The sequence below is a fragment of the Myotis brandtii genome, unplaced genomic scaffold (genome assembly GCF_000412655.1).
Source record: "Myotis brandtii unplaced genomic scaffold, ASM41265v1 scaffold780, whole genome shotgun sequence".
Lineage (NCBI taxonomy): Eukaryota > Metazoa > Chordata > Mammalia > Chiroptera > Vespertilionidae > Myotis > Myotis brandtii.
The window spans coordinates 930,677-945,227 of record NW_005371132.1 but is presented as its reverse complement, the minus strand read 5'-3'; positions in this window follow the sequence as shown (position 1 = coordinate 945,227).

Genomic DNA, 14,551 nt, shown 5'->3' with positions numbered 1-14,551 from the left:
GCATATACTCACTGATTAGCCAATGGGAAGAGTAGCGGTCGTACGCCAATTACCATGTTTCTCTTTTATTAGTGTAGATAATGCATATCTATTGAAGTATATGAATAATATGGAAATATATAGAGAAGAAAAGTTATAATCATACACAATCCCAATTTTTAGAGCTAAATATTATTAATATTTTTCTTTCTAGTATTTTAATCACATATGTACTGATACTTTATATATAGTTTTAAACCTTGCTTTTTCACTAAAAATAGTGAAATTCACTATTCTTTGGCATCATAACATTTTTTTCTATAACTTCATATATTGAAATAATTTCAGACTTATGGAAAAGTCATAAAATAAATATTGCAAAGCACTCTGGTTATTCACCCAGATTTCCCAATTGTATACATTGAAGCATATTTGTCTTAATGTTGCTTTTCTGTGTGTGTGTGTGTGTGTGTGTGTGCGTGCATATGTGTTCTCTAGAACATTGAATTATACAACTACAGTACAATTATAAAAATTTAAAAACCAATATTGCTATAAGACTATTATTTAATATACAGTTCATATTCAAATTTTGCCCATTGTCCCAATAATGTCATTTATAGCCAAGGAAGAAATTCAGCTCCAAGATTTTATCCAAGTTCACACATCTCCCTAGTCCTTAACCCTTTAACCTCGGTCAGATCTTTAGTCTGCCTTTGTCTTTGATGGCTCTGACATTTGTAAAATGTACAGGACAGTTACCTTGTAGATTGCAACCCCCATTTTGGTTTTATTATATTTCCTCATGAGTATATTCAATTTCTACATTTTAGGCAGGAATACTACCATTTGTGACAACATGTAAGGCATTGAACACACGGGAGGCATAAGTTAAGCAAAATAAGTCAGTCACAGTAGGGCAAATACTGCATGATTACTCTTTTTTAAAAAATTTCTTTATTGATTAAGGTGTTACATGTGTGTCCTTATCCTCCCAATACCCCCCATCCTCCTCACTCATGCCCTCACCCCCCTGTTGTCTGTGTCCATTGGTTACACTTTATGCATGCATACAAGTCCTTTGGTTGATCTCTCCCTCTTATCCCCACTCTCCCCAACCTTCCCTGTGAGGTTTGATGGTCTGATCGATGCTTCTCTGTCTCTGGATCTTGTATAAGGCACCTAAAAGAGCCAAATGTATAGAAGTAGACAACAAAACGGTGGTTTACCAGGAAGATATGGGAGTAGTGGTTGCTCAATGGATATGAAGGTATAGTTATGCAGTCAAGTACTAGTAAGTTCTAGAGCTCTGCTGTGCAACATAGCACCTGTATAGTTAACAATGAGGGATTACTCACTTTAAATTTTGTTGAGAATATAAATCTCATGTTGTCTTCTTACCACACACAGAAAGCACCAAAAAATAGCAAAATGGCACAAAGAACATTTTGAAGTCAGATATGTTTATTACATTGATAGTGGTGACAGTAACACAAGTATATATGTGTCCAAAATCACCAATTTGTGTACATTAATTTTGTGCAGTTTTTTTATACCAATTATACCTCAATAATGTTGGAAGGGGAAAACTTGTAGACAATAATAGCAACTCTATTTTTAATAGTCCCAAACTGGAAATAATCATATTTCTATCAACATGTAAATGGATGAACAAATTTTGGTGTATCCATACAATGGGCTGTCACTCAGAAACAAAATTAATGAACTTTTGTTACATGTAACAACAGTGGTGTAATCGTTATGCTGAAGGAGAGAAGCCAGGCATCTCTCTACAAATGTACACATTGTAAAATTCCATGCATATAAAACTCTAAACAATGCAAAATAATCTATATAAGAGAGAGAAGATGAGGATGATAAGGGCAAGAAGAGAGAGAAAGGGATTATAGAGGGGTACAGGGAGATTTTTGGAAGTAATAGATGTGTGCATTATATTGAGATGATGGTATCATGAGTGAACACTTGTCAAAACTCTTCGTGATGTTAAATTTAAATATGTGATGTTCATTGTATCTTAATTACCCTTCAATGTAGCCTATAAATTGTGAATCTGAAATAAAAATATATCACTTTAAAATATCTTTAATTTCTTATATACAATTTAAACTTTAATAATTTAACAGATAAATGTATATAAATGAAAGTATTTTAAAAGAAAAAACAATAATTAATAGCAGAAGCAAGAAGGGAAGGGATCCTAAAGAAGATAAAACAGCAAATACAAAGGCCTTGAGGAAGGAAATAACTTTTCAGTAATCAAAAGAAGAGTAATGTGGCTGGAATGCTCTGAGAGGTGGTAGTGGGGACTGAAGTCAAATATGATTGGAAGGCCAGCATATATCAATTTGTGCAGAACTTTATAAGTCCACCTCTGGCCCCCACACACTTTTTTAAAAAGGATTTTGCATATTATGTCAAATGCAAAAAAGGATATCATGGAGATACTTAAGTAGGGGTTGCTCTCTAAACTGTGAAAGATTACTCTGGCTTGTAAATTGAAAATAACTTTGAGGAGGACTAGAGTAGAAGTCAGATGACTAGTAGGGAAGCTTTCAGTGAAACAGGTGAAAAATGAAGGTGGCATACACTAGGGTAGTGGCAGTGGAGATGGAAAGAAATAGTGCCAATCTATATTTTGGGGACCAAAGCAATGATACTTGGGTCAGATGTGGGGAATGAGGATGTAAGAGGTGAAAGGAATGTTTCCAGTTTACTATCTTGAGAAAGTGAAAACATGAAGGGCCAAATGGTAAGATAAAAATGTTAGAGAAGAAATTTGTAGGGGAAATATCAAAAGTCAAGTTTTGAACATAATGAATTTGAGAAACCTGTTAAGATATCTAAGTGAAATTGATGCAGAGGTAAGTGGATTTCTGAAACTAAGTGTCATAAAGCATGATCATACTGATGATATAAATGTGTACATAAATGGTTTGCCTAATATCTGATTACCTTCTTAGTCCAGACATTTTAAAAATAGAAATGCCCTGTGAATAATTTTAGGAATATTAATATTTTAAAAATACTTTACACATGGGATGTACTCTTGAGAGAGGTTACACTCCTGTGAATTTCCTAGCAGTATAAAGAGAATCCTTAGCTGTGAGGGTATTTGCCAAACAAGACCCTTGTCAGGATATCCATACATATTTTAATTACTTTTATTTTTTACTTAAGCTAATTGAGTCATTTCATTTATTTTGAATGTAAAGAGACCAGATTAACTTGGGATCAATATGGGATTATTGTTGCCTAGCATGTTTTTAATTGCTTTACTTCTGGTCAACCATGTTAAAAAAGTTATTTATAATATTTGAATATATATAAGCTGGAAATTTTGTGGTCTAGAGAAATCCTGGTAAAAAGTAGTCTGTTAGGTTCTGAGCTTGTAAATTTTATTTAATTTATGTATTTATTTATTTTTATTGATTAATTTTAAAGAGAGAAGGAGAAAGAAACATTGATTTGTTGTTTCACTTACTCATACATTTATTGTTTGACTAGTAGCCCAGTGCACGAATTCATGCACATTGAAAGAAAATTAATTAGAAGAAATATTTTAATATCGCTATTCGCCATTTCTCTATAATAGAAGTGCCAACCAAATTCACGATCGATCGACAATGACCGATGGAAACACATGCATGTGATTGGTACCAGTGAGAGTTTTATATGTATCGCACATGTGTGAGTCAACATAGCCTTTTATATATAGAATAAACTTGCTTAATTAGATCTGGTTTCTGATTGAGCTAAACTTTTTCCAGCCCAGTGAAGTACCCCAACTTCTCTTTCAGGTAATTGTCAGCAACATAGCAGTAAATATCAGCATGAAGCAGATTATTATTGTAGACCATGCAGGGAGAATAAAGGGTAAAATATTTAACTGCAGCAATGTTTGACTATATTCTGTGCAGTGAGAAAACCTGAAGTCATTTTCAAGGTTTACCATTTCTTACTTCTTTTTAGTCGGGTCAAGTTTCTAAATCTCTGTTTTTCAGCTAATGAAAAGAAAATAGGATTCCACCAAGTCTCTATCTACCTACTCCAGGACTTCTGTGAGGATCAAATGATATGAGGCACATGAAAATGCTTCACAGACATTTGGATAAAGTGTGAAATGTTTCCACCTGGCTATAAAGCAAGTCATGTTCCTGGGCTGAAAAAACTGCAAGGAGGCTAATCGTCGCTAGGGAGAGGAAGCCAAGCATTGCTACGTGATGTCATTACCCAGACAATTGGACACTTAGCATATTATCCTTTTATATAGAGAGATTCTTGTATGTGCCCTCACCGGAGACCAAACTTACAACTTTGGTGTCTGAGGATGACATTCTGACCGGTTGAGCTACTCGGCCAGAGCCTGAGCTTGGCAATTTAAGAAGATGTACTTAAGCATATTCAATTACAGAGTAGCCCTCCCTTCCCTCAGGCCACCTCTATACTGTTGTATACATCTATGTGTCATACATAAATGTTCTTTGGCTAATCCCTTCACCATCTTTCACTGAGTTCCCTTTCCCTGTCTTCCCTCTGACAACTGAAACTCTTCTTAATGAGGATATAAGTAAGCCTTAGAATTGATAGACTGATCTATCTCAGACACAAATTTGTGGTGGGAGCTTAGAAAATCAACTCTTCAAACTCCTTCACAAAATAGTCATGGTCAATAGAGAAACCATGTGACAGTGTTGGATATGAGGAGAAAAATTCAGGATAAGGAGGACAAATGCAGTCAAATTAAGATAAATATATATGAACTAAAGTCTTTATGAAATAATTCCAGAAAGATTTATAATTTACTGTTCACTAGTCCACTGAAGTTTTGCTTATTGAATACCTTTTGTAAAGAAGTTTTACTTCTGAAGGAATGGAGGTGGCTTTGGATGCCATTCTTTACAGAAAGAACATGTCCTATTTTAAAGCTAAGTTCCCTCTTAAAAGTATAATCATACTGCAAATATCTTTTTTATTCTCATTGACTGATGGTGATGCAACTAAGGAGATATATTTTTGGTAAGCAGAGATTGGAATCAATTTATGTGACACTTAAAAAAATCTCCTTTCTAGGTTGCTACAGTAATGCAAATGCTGAAACATAAAAATGCACAAACACTGTTTATTTTTCTTATCTAATTGCACTTTTTTGTCAAGCTCAGGTTCAAGGGATAGGACTACATGTGAATAGGGTTTTAATGCAATGTGGTAAACTACCCCCTTGTGATGGTTTTTTATAAGAGTTACAGCTAGGGAAAAGGTTCATAATGGAGAATGGTTAGGAAGTTTATTCAGAGTAGATGAGTTTCATTCAGTATTAGGCGGCATGTGTAAGTCATCATCATGAATAAATACTGAATTAAACTCATAGAGGCCCACAGGAGTTAGTTATTGGCCACTAGTTCCATAAACAAATACAAAATCCTAATGTGGTTTCTTCTTAGATGAAACACCCTGCTAAATTTGTTTTTACAAATAAATAACTTAAAACCTAGAGAGGCAAAAAGAGTCTCCCTTATAATAAAACAAATTGGTATTGGTACTAGGATTAGCACCAAGCATTAGGTCTCTGCCAATTGTCATTTCTAACAACTGCTTCATTACAAAATTAAAAAGAAACAAAACACCCTCCTCTCTGGATAATAATGAAATATTCTATTATGAACACATGGGTTACATCATATGAGTGATATATACATATATATTTTCAAAGTTGATTATACCCAAAGCCTTCACAGTGAGTTTATAGGTTGCAATAATAATACCTTTTATGTGAATACTCCCACCGCCCAAAAAAAAAGAGTAAAGAAAAAAATAAATGAATATTTCTTCCATACAAACAATGCTGTGAGACGAATCCTTTATTTAAGTACCATTAGTATAACCAGCTTTAGGCTAACACTGCAGAAAACAAATAGATCTTAATTTCTAACTTAAAAAAACACACACACACACAACAACAACAACAAAAACTGCTTCTGCTCTGTCCTTGCATCATAATACATGTTGTTATAGTTATGACTGTATTAGCATGTAGTGACCCCCATATTTCAATATTAAGTTGTAACCCTGTGTGAGACCCCCAAACCCGAATGTACTTTCCCAAATGAGTAAACGCCCAGAACTTGCACCCTAGACCCATATCGCACCAGTACAGCACACCACAGCCGGCAGCCACCGATAAGGACCGTGGCGTTTACTCGACCGCATAAAAACACCGGACTTTTGACACTCAGTGTCTCTTGCCCAAGAGAAGAGAACTCCACGTCGCTCTGACCTAGCCGCTCCCGTTTTCGTCTTCGTCCTTGTCGGTGTGCATCGCCAGGTGGCTGCTGGTGCTAGGATCCATTAGGAATTGGTAATAGACCCCTGTGTGATGGCAGACTAACGTCTGACTCTGTGTGTTGATGTTTATGACTTGGCTCGGTTGCCTTGGGCCTTAAAGATCCGAGGGGGAGGGGGACGTTGTTATCGCGGACTCTCGGACACCTGCGCTAGTCCCGACCAGGCTAAGGCAGAATAAGTAAGTAATAGAATTTGGGGTCGATTGGATCACATGTAATAATTTCTAACCAAATATACTGTTTATGTATAAGAAAAATCAGTCAACTTTAAGAAGTTTGCCGAATATATTTTCCAACTTTTTGCACTTGTTGCTGTTAATAGAGCTGACTGAAATTACAAAGTCATTCACTCCCAGTTTTGCATAGAAACAAGGTCATTGGCTCCATTATCTGCTAAAATAACATTGAGATGGGCAAACCATCACGCTTAATTTTCCTTTTAAAATTCAGAAAGATCCTCTCTTCTTGGTCAATCAGTTTTCTTATGTTGTGGTCTGTGTAATGCCTTAAAAAAGAGACATTTTATTTTTAAAACAGTTGCTTCAAAAATGCCTTTCTTTTTTTTTTTTTTTAATGTGGTTTAGTTGTCAGCTGGCCAACTGTGTTCTGATGATCCCAATGACCTATCTTCAAATGAGAAAGATAGTTTTTTTTTTCGTTTCACATATATGTTTGTCCTTCAGATCCATTTGAAAGCATTGACTGCTGATCCAAGTTGAGTTGCTTCAAGGTATCAAAGGCAGTTTTGCCTTGTAAGAACATAAAGACATCACTAAGCTGTAGTAAAGTTCAATATTTAAGATTCCAAATGATTTTTGCAAATCAAAGTGGGTGGTGGGAAGAAACTCAGAATTATTTCTGTACTTGTAAAGGGCATGGAGTTTCAGTACTGTTTTCTCTCTTTTTGTTTAATACTTCAAAATTCTGGTTAAATTTTTCAAATGTGTTCAATGGTTTTTTCTTTGCAGATAGAAAATTTTAAATGCTCAGTATAAACAGGGAACTCTTGACACTTTTAAATCCTTACAAGTCACTGGAGTATCAGTGTGGTAATTTAGGATTACATTACGATTCTGAAATAAAAGTGGAGTGTCTTTTTCAAATTCCCTCTTATACAGGGTTTCTGTAGGGCAGAAGCAGCCACAGGGCTGGATTGTGCTTGGATTGAGTTCGGATGGCTCTGGCTCTTGGAGATGAAAAAGATTCTATCTGCATTGATGTTCAGTGCTTGTCTGATCATAGAGATGTCAGAGATAACCAACTCCTCTGAGAATTGTTAATGTATTTATTTATGAGCATTTACATAATAGTAAAATGTATCAATAGTTATATAGACATTGTTCTAGTATAAAATATTTTAGTAATGAGGGAAAGTACATATATAAGATTGAGAATTTAAAATATTTTTATCATATTTGTTTTATTAGTGGAAAATAAAATTTTAAATTATAAATATATATAAACCATACAAATGTTACTAAAATTATTTTTCTTCTTCCTTGTTCTTCATATGTAGATGTTAATAATAACTTGCAATTTTTAGTGCTTTTAACATTTCAGAACATTGATGTTCCTAGATATCTTTCTATATATTCTAAAATATTTTTGGCTTTCCTTCTTATGATTATGTACAGAACCAGACCTAAATGCCAGCTGCAAGAGAATATAATTCTGGAAGCTTTTGAAGACTGTAATTCTTTTTTTTAATTGTATTGAATTTATTGGGGTGACATTGGTTGATAAAATTAAATAGGTTCCAGGTGTACAATTCTATAATACATCATCTCTTGTCTGTGTATATGTTTTAGTTGTTGTTATTGTTTGCTTAATCCTACATCCTTTATACACAGCCCTGCAATGCTCCTCCCGTTTAACTGCTGTCAATCTGTTCTCTGTATCTGTGAATCTGTTTCTACTTTGTTAGTTTATTTTGTTCATTAGATTCCACATATAAGTGAAATCATATGGTACTTGTCTTTCCCTGACTGGCTTATTTTACTTAGCATAATACTCTCCAGGTCTATCTATGGTGTCTCAAAGGTAAGATATCCTTCTTTTTTATGACCAAGTAGTATTCCACTGTGTAAATGTACCACAGATTTTTTATCCATTCATCTACTGATGGGCACTTGGGGTATTTCCAAATCTTGCCTATTGTAAATAATGCTGAAATGAATATAATATTTTGAATCAGTGTTTCAGGTTTCTTCAGATATATTCACAGAAGTGGAATTCTGGGTCAGAAGGTAGTTCCATTCTTAATTTTGTGAGGCCACTTCATACTGATTTTCACAGTAGCTACACCAATCAGCATTCCCAACAACAGTGTATGAAGATTCTTTTTTTCTCCATACTCACCGGTACTTGTTTTTTGATTTATTGATGATAGCCATCTGACAGGTGTGAGGTGAGATGACATCTCATTGTGGTTTTAATTTGCATTTCTCTGATGATTAGTGACTCTGAACATTTTTTCATGTCCTTTGGCTATCTGTATGTCCTCTTTGGAAAAGTGTCTATTCAAGCCCTTTGCCCATTTCTTAATTGGAGTGTTCATTTTTTTGGTGTTGAGTTGTATAAGTTTTTTTTTTTATAAATTTTGATAATTAACTCTTTATCATATGTATCATTGGCAAATATGTTCTACCATTATGGGTTGTCTTTTTCATTTTTGGTGGTTTCCTTGCTGTGTAAAAACTTTTTAGTTTGATGTAGTACCATTTTTTTTTTGTTTCCCTTGCCCAAGAAGATATAGCAGAAAAAAATATTGCTATGAGAAATGTCTTAGATTTTCCTGTCTATGTTTTCCTCTAAGATTCTTATGGGTTCGAGTCTTACATTTAAGTCTTTAATCCATTTTGAGTTTATTCTTTTTTTGTGTGTAAGGAGGTGGTCTAGTTTCCTTTTTTGTAAGTATCTGTGCAAATTTTTTCAACACCATTTATTGAACACCATTCTTTACTCCATTGTATGTTCTTCCCTTCTTTGTCCAATTTTAATTTATCATAAAGGTGTGAGTTTATTTCTGGGCTCTCTATTCTTTTCCATTGATCAAAATCAATACGTCTGCTATTATACCAGTACCGCACTGTTTAGATTACTATGGCCACTTAGTATAGTTTGAAGTCAGGTAGCTTGATTCCTCCAACTTTGTCCTTTTTTCTCAAGATTGCTGTGGCTAGTATCAGTTATATGTGGTTCCATATAAATTTTTATAATATTTGTTCTAGTTTTGTAAAATGTGTCATTGGTATTTTGATAGTAATTGCATTGAGTCAATAGATTGCTTTTGGAAGTATGGACATTTTAATGATGTTAATTGTTCTTACACAATGAACACAACATATGCATCCACTTTCAATTTCTTTCCTAAGTGTCTTTTAATTTCCTAGCAGGTATTTTACATTCTTGGTTAAATTTATTTCAAGGTGTTTTTTTTAATGCAATTATAAATAGGATTATTTTCTTAGTTTTACTTTCTGACAGTTCATTATTAGTATATAAAATGCAACTGATTTCTGGATATTTATTTTGTATTCTGTGCTTTATTGATAAATTTGGTCATTCTAGTAGATTTTGGTAGAATCTTTAGGGTTCTCTATATACAGTACCATGTCATCTGCTAATAATAACAGTTTTACTTCTTTCTCTCCAATTTGGATGTCTTTTATTTCTATTTCTTGTCTGAATGCTGTGGCTAGGAATTTCTGTACTATGTTGAATAATGTGGTGAAAATAGACAACTCTGTCTTGTTCCCAATCTTAAGATAAACACTTTTAGTTTTTACCCATTGAGAATGAGTTGGCCAGTGGTCGGCAAACTGCGGCTCATGAGCCACATGCGGCTCTTTGGCCCCTTGAGTGTGGCTCTTCCACAAAATACCATGTGAGGGCACGCACGTACAGTGCAATTGAAACTTCGTAGCCCATGTGCAGAAGTCAGTATTTTGTGGAAGAGCCACACTCAAGGGGCCAAAGAGCCACATGTGGCTCGTGAGCCGCAGTTTGCTGACCCCTGATGTTGGCTGTTAGTTTGTGATATATGTCCTTTATTACATTGAGGTTTGTTCCCTCTATTCCCATTTTGCTGAGAATTTTTATCATAAATGGGTGCTAGATTTTATCAAGTGCTTTTTCAGCATGTATTGGCATACTTGTGTGGCTTTTATCCTTCATTTTGTTTATGTGGTGTATCATGTTTGTTGATTTATAAATAACTAACTTTAACTTACTGCTTTTAAGATTCTCTTTTTGTCTAAGTTTTATCATTTTATTATTATGTGTCTTGGTGTTGATTTCTTTTGGTCCATCATGTTTGGGACTCTGTCCTTCCTGGACCTTTGTGTCTTTTTCCTTTACTAGGTCAGATAATTTTTTTTTAATTACTTCAAATAGGATTCTAATCCAGCCGTGGGCAAACTATGGCCCGCGGGCCGAATCCGGCCCATTTGAAATGAATAAAACTAAAAAAAAAAAAGACCGTACCCTTTTATGTAATGTCCCTGTAAATCTAATCCCTTATTCTCTCTCTTCATCTTCTGGTACCCCTATGATGTGGATGTTGTTATACTTCATGTTGTCACAAATATCCCTTAAATTATCCTCATTTTTAGAATTCTTTTTCTTTTTGTTGCTCTTATTGGGTATTTTATGATACCTTGTCTTCCAAATTGGTGATTTGATTTTCAGTTTAATTCAACATACTCTTTATTCTGTCAAGGCAATTCTTCATTTTAGGTATTGTATTCTTCATTTCTGACTTTTTAAAAATGGTTTTTATGTATTTTTCATGCTTTCATAGTTTCCAAGTTCCTTGAGCATCCTAATAACCACTGTTTATTAACTTTATATCTGATAAATTGCTTGCCTACATTTCATTTAGCTGTTTTCTGGAGTTTTCTCCTGTTCTTTCATTTGGGGCATTTTCTTTGTCTCTCCATTTTGGCTGCCTCTTTGTGTTTATTTCTATGTATTAGATAGATCTGCTATGATTCACAGTCTTGGTAGGGAAACCTTATGTAGTAGGTGTCCTGTGGTGTAGTCTCCGTGATCACTAGAGCTGGTGCTCCAGGAACGTCTCTTGTGTGGGTTATGTGGGCCCTACTCGCTATGATTCACAGTCTTGGTAGGGAAACCTTATGTAGAAGGTGTCCTGTGGGACCCAGTGGTGTAGTCTCCTTGATCACTAGAGCTGGTGCTCCAGGAACATCTCTTGTGTGGGTTATGTGGGCCCTACTGTTATAATTGAGTCTTAATTACTATTGGCCTATTTCTGTGTGGGGTCGATCCTTAGGCTGGATGACTGTGAGAATCAACCCTGTCCGTGGTATGTGAGCTGTTGTGCAGGTGCTGACTACAGGAAGTGGAATTAACTTCAACAGGGTCTGGTACCTGCCGAGATCTCCCTATAGATATGGAACTTGTGAAGCTAATTGTATCCTGTTCTAATGTTTTCTGAAGTTGTCCACTGGGTGTGTTGGTACTGGGGCATCTTGGGACTCTGGTATAGGCCAATACCAGACACTGCCTGTGACTGGTCCTGGGTAACATGTTCGGATCTACAAAGTGATCTATAGTTTGTGGCTCCCTCTGCTGGGCCTGGTTGTGTGTGATAAGGACCAAGCTGAGCACCTAAGCCAGTTTTTACCAGCACTGCCTCATGGTCTGGTCTGCTAAAGTCCCAAGGAACCCCAAGAACTGCCTATTACTGCCTCAGCCTGCAGGCTTAGTCACTGAAAGTGCATCTGATGGTATTTAATTTGCTTGAGGTAGTTTCTCACTAAGTCACCAGGTAGGAGCGGGAGTTGTTCACCAGAATGATACAGGTTCAAACTGGGTGCCAGTGCTGGGTCTGAGGGCAATCAACAAATATTCTAGGCTATACCAAATCTAGCTGCAACCTGCTGGATACTTGCTCACCTTTGTGGTGGGCTCTCAGGGAGTCATAAGTGAGGCCAGCAGAGTTTATCAGGCTGAAACAGTTCAAGATTTGGCCATGTGAAAGGAAGGCACTGCACAGGTCATACGTGTGAGGGAGAAATGGCCCTCATCCTAGAGCCACAGAACTCAGTCTGTCTCAAATTCTTCCAGTTCAATCTCAGTATGGTGGGTCCACTGGGATTCAGGAGAATGGGGCTAGTGGATCTCACATCAGGGGGAGGTACAGGTCAGGTCTGGAGGAAGGTGAGGTGAGTGGCCCCCACCCCAGAGCCACACAACTCAGTCTGTCCCAGATTCTTCCCAGAACTTTGCAGGGTTGGGCCACAGGAATCAGGGTGGTGGGGCTACAGGGAGCCTGGAGAGTGGGGCTAGAGATTTCTTGTGAGAGGGAGGCTCAGGTCTGGTTCATGGAAAAGTGAGGTTGGGGGGATTGCCCCACCTCAAAACCACACAACTCAGGCACCGATGTCCTGAGTCTGCTCAGTCCTCTACCCCCCAAACCAGGCAACTGACTCTTAAGCAGGGTACAAGCTCTGCAGGGCTGTGTCACAGGGAGTCCAGAGGGTGGGGCTATTGCTTTCCCCCAGGCTGATGCCACCTGGAGGGGAGTGCTACACCCAAGAAAGATGGTGTGCTCGGTGTGAAAGAGGGACTTGGCACGAGGACCCTCGCAGCTGTTACTTCAGCTCTCTCTCCCAGCCACAAATCCCAGTCTGTCCTCATACTCTAGTCTGATCTGCTCTCCCTCTGTTGGAGCCCAGGGTGAGTGGCTATGAAAAAGATTTGGTGTGTGACCATTTAAGAGGGGCCTGTGTCTTTAGCATACTCCTGTTTCTTCCTAGCAGACAGAATCCCACCGACTTTCACAGCCAAACGTTATATGGACACCTCTTCCTGTCTCTAGTGCTCTGAGCTGAGGAGTCCGGCTTGGGTTGAGACCCCACTCTTCTCAGGGGAAACTGTTGCACCTGAGATATCCCTCCATTCTCAGCTGCCACCTGTGAGTGTGGGGCCAGCCTTTTCATGTCTCAGCCTTCCTAGCACTCTTGAGATAGCTTCTTCTGTAAATCTTTTGTAATAACACTTCTCTTCAGCTAGTCTTCAGTTGGGTATTCATGTTGATTGCTCTATATTTTAATTGTAATTCCTGTTTGGTCCTGAGAGAAGTTGGTGTAGTTTCCACTTATTCCGCTGCCATGTTGGATTTCTGAAGACTGTAATTCTTTTAAGAAAGATACTGACATCATTCTTTGTGAAAAAAGAATAAAATCATGCCCTTTATTCATTGTCAATGGGCCTGTTCTTCCGGAATACACAACAATCTCTTATCTAATAGCCTATTACAGACTGCTGAGCATGTAAAAGCAGTGATATTGCTCAGGGTCTACAGATTTCATTTTTTATTTCAATGCCATTATTAAATAACCCCTCAAATGGAAATTCAATACTGGCATGCTGCATGATAAGCTATGTTAATAGCCCATGTTATGCAAAAATTGAGCAATTACTTGAAATTTGATAGTAGTCCTGTAAAAATGTGTAATTGGCCAGACTCTCATCCACAGTAATGTTATGTTGTTACTTTAGTGCTAGCAGATTAGAATATGGTCCTTTGAAAAGAGTTCAGGAAGCATGACCAAATTATTAAAAAGGGAATTTCTTTTATATGGCTCTTTTGAAATGAGAGAGATAAAAATACTTGAAGGCGTGGTTGGTTTGAATAGAAGTTGAAGTGCTAGAATGAGATTTCAGTAGTGGATGTTCTCTAGTCATATACATATATATCTCCTCTCAAAATCAGGGCTTTAATAAGAAGGCTATTATAAGTTTTAAACATATTGCAGATGGGGAGGTTAATTAAAACAGAAAAAATGAGCCCTGGCCGGTGTGGCTCAGTTGGTTAGACATCATCTTATTCATTAAAAGGTTGCCAGTTCAATTCCCAGTCAGGGCACATGACCAGGGTTTTAGGTTTGATCTCTCCTGCTGGGGGTGGAGGGGAAAAATATATAAAAGATAAAAATCAAGAATAAATAAGGAAAAATAATCACCAGCTTTCAGATTAGGTGTAATTACAATGAGTAACAATGATGTTATTATGTTCAGAAAGCAGTGATACAGGGAAACTACAAGAGAGCAATCTTGATAAGTTTGAAATGTTGGCTTATCTGTGGGAGACATATAGTTGTGTACTCATTGAGTCTATGTAGATGATTCTCATGGTATTTCATAATTCAGAAATAATATCTTTGTCCTATACCAGTGAAAAC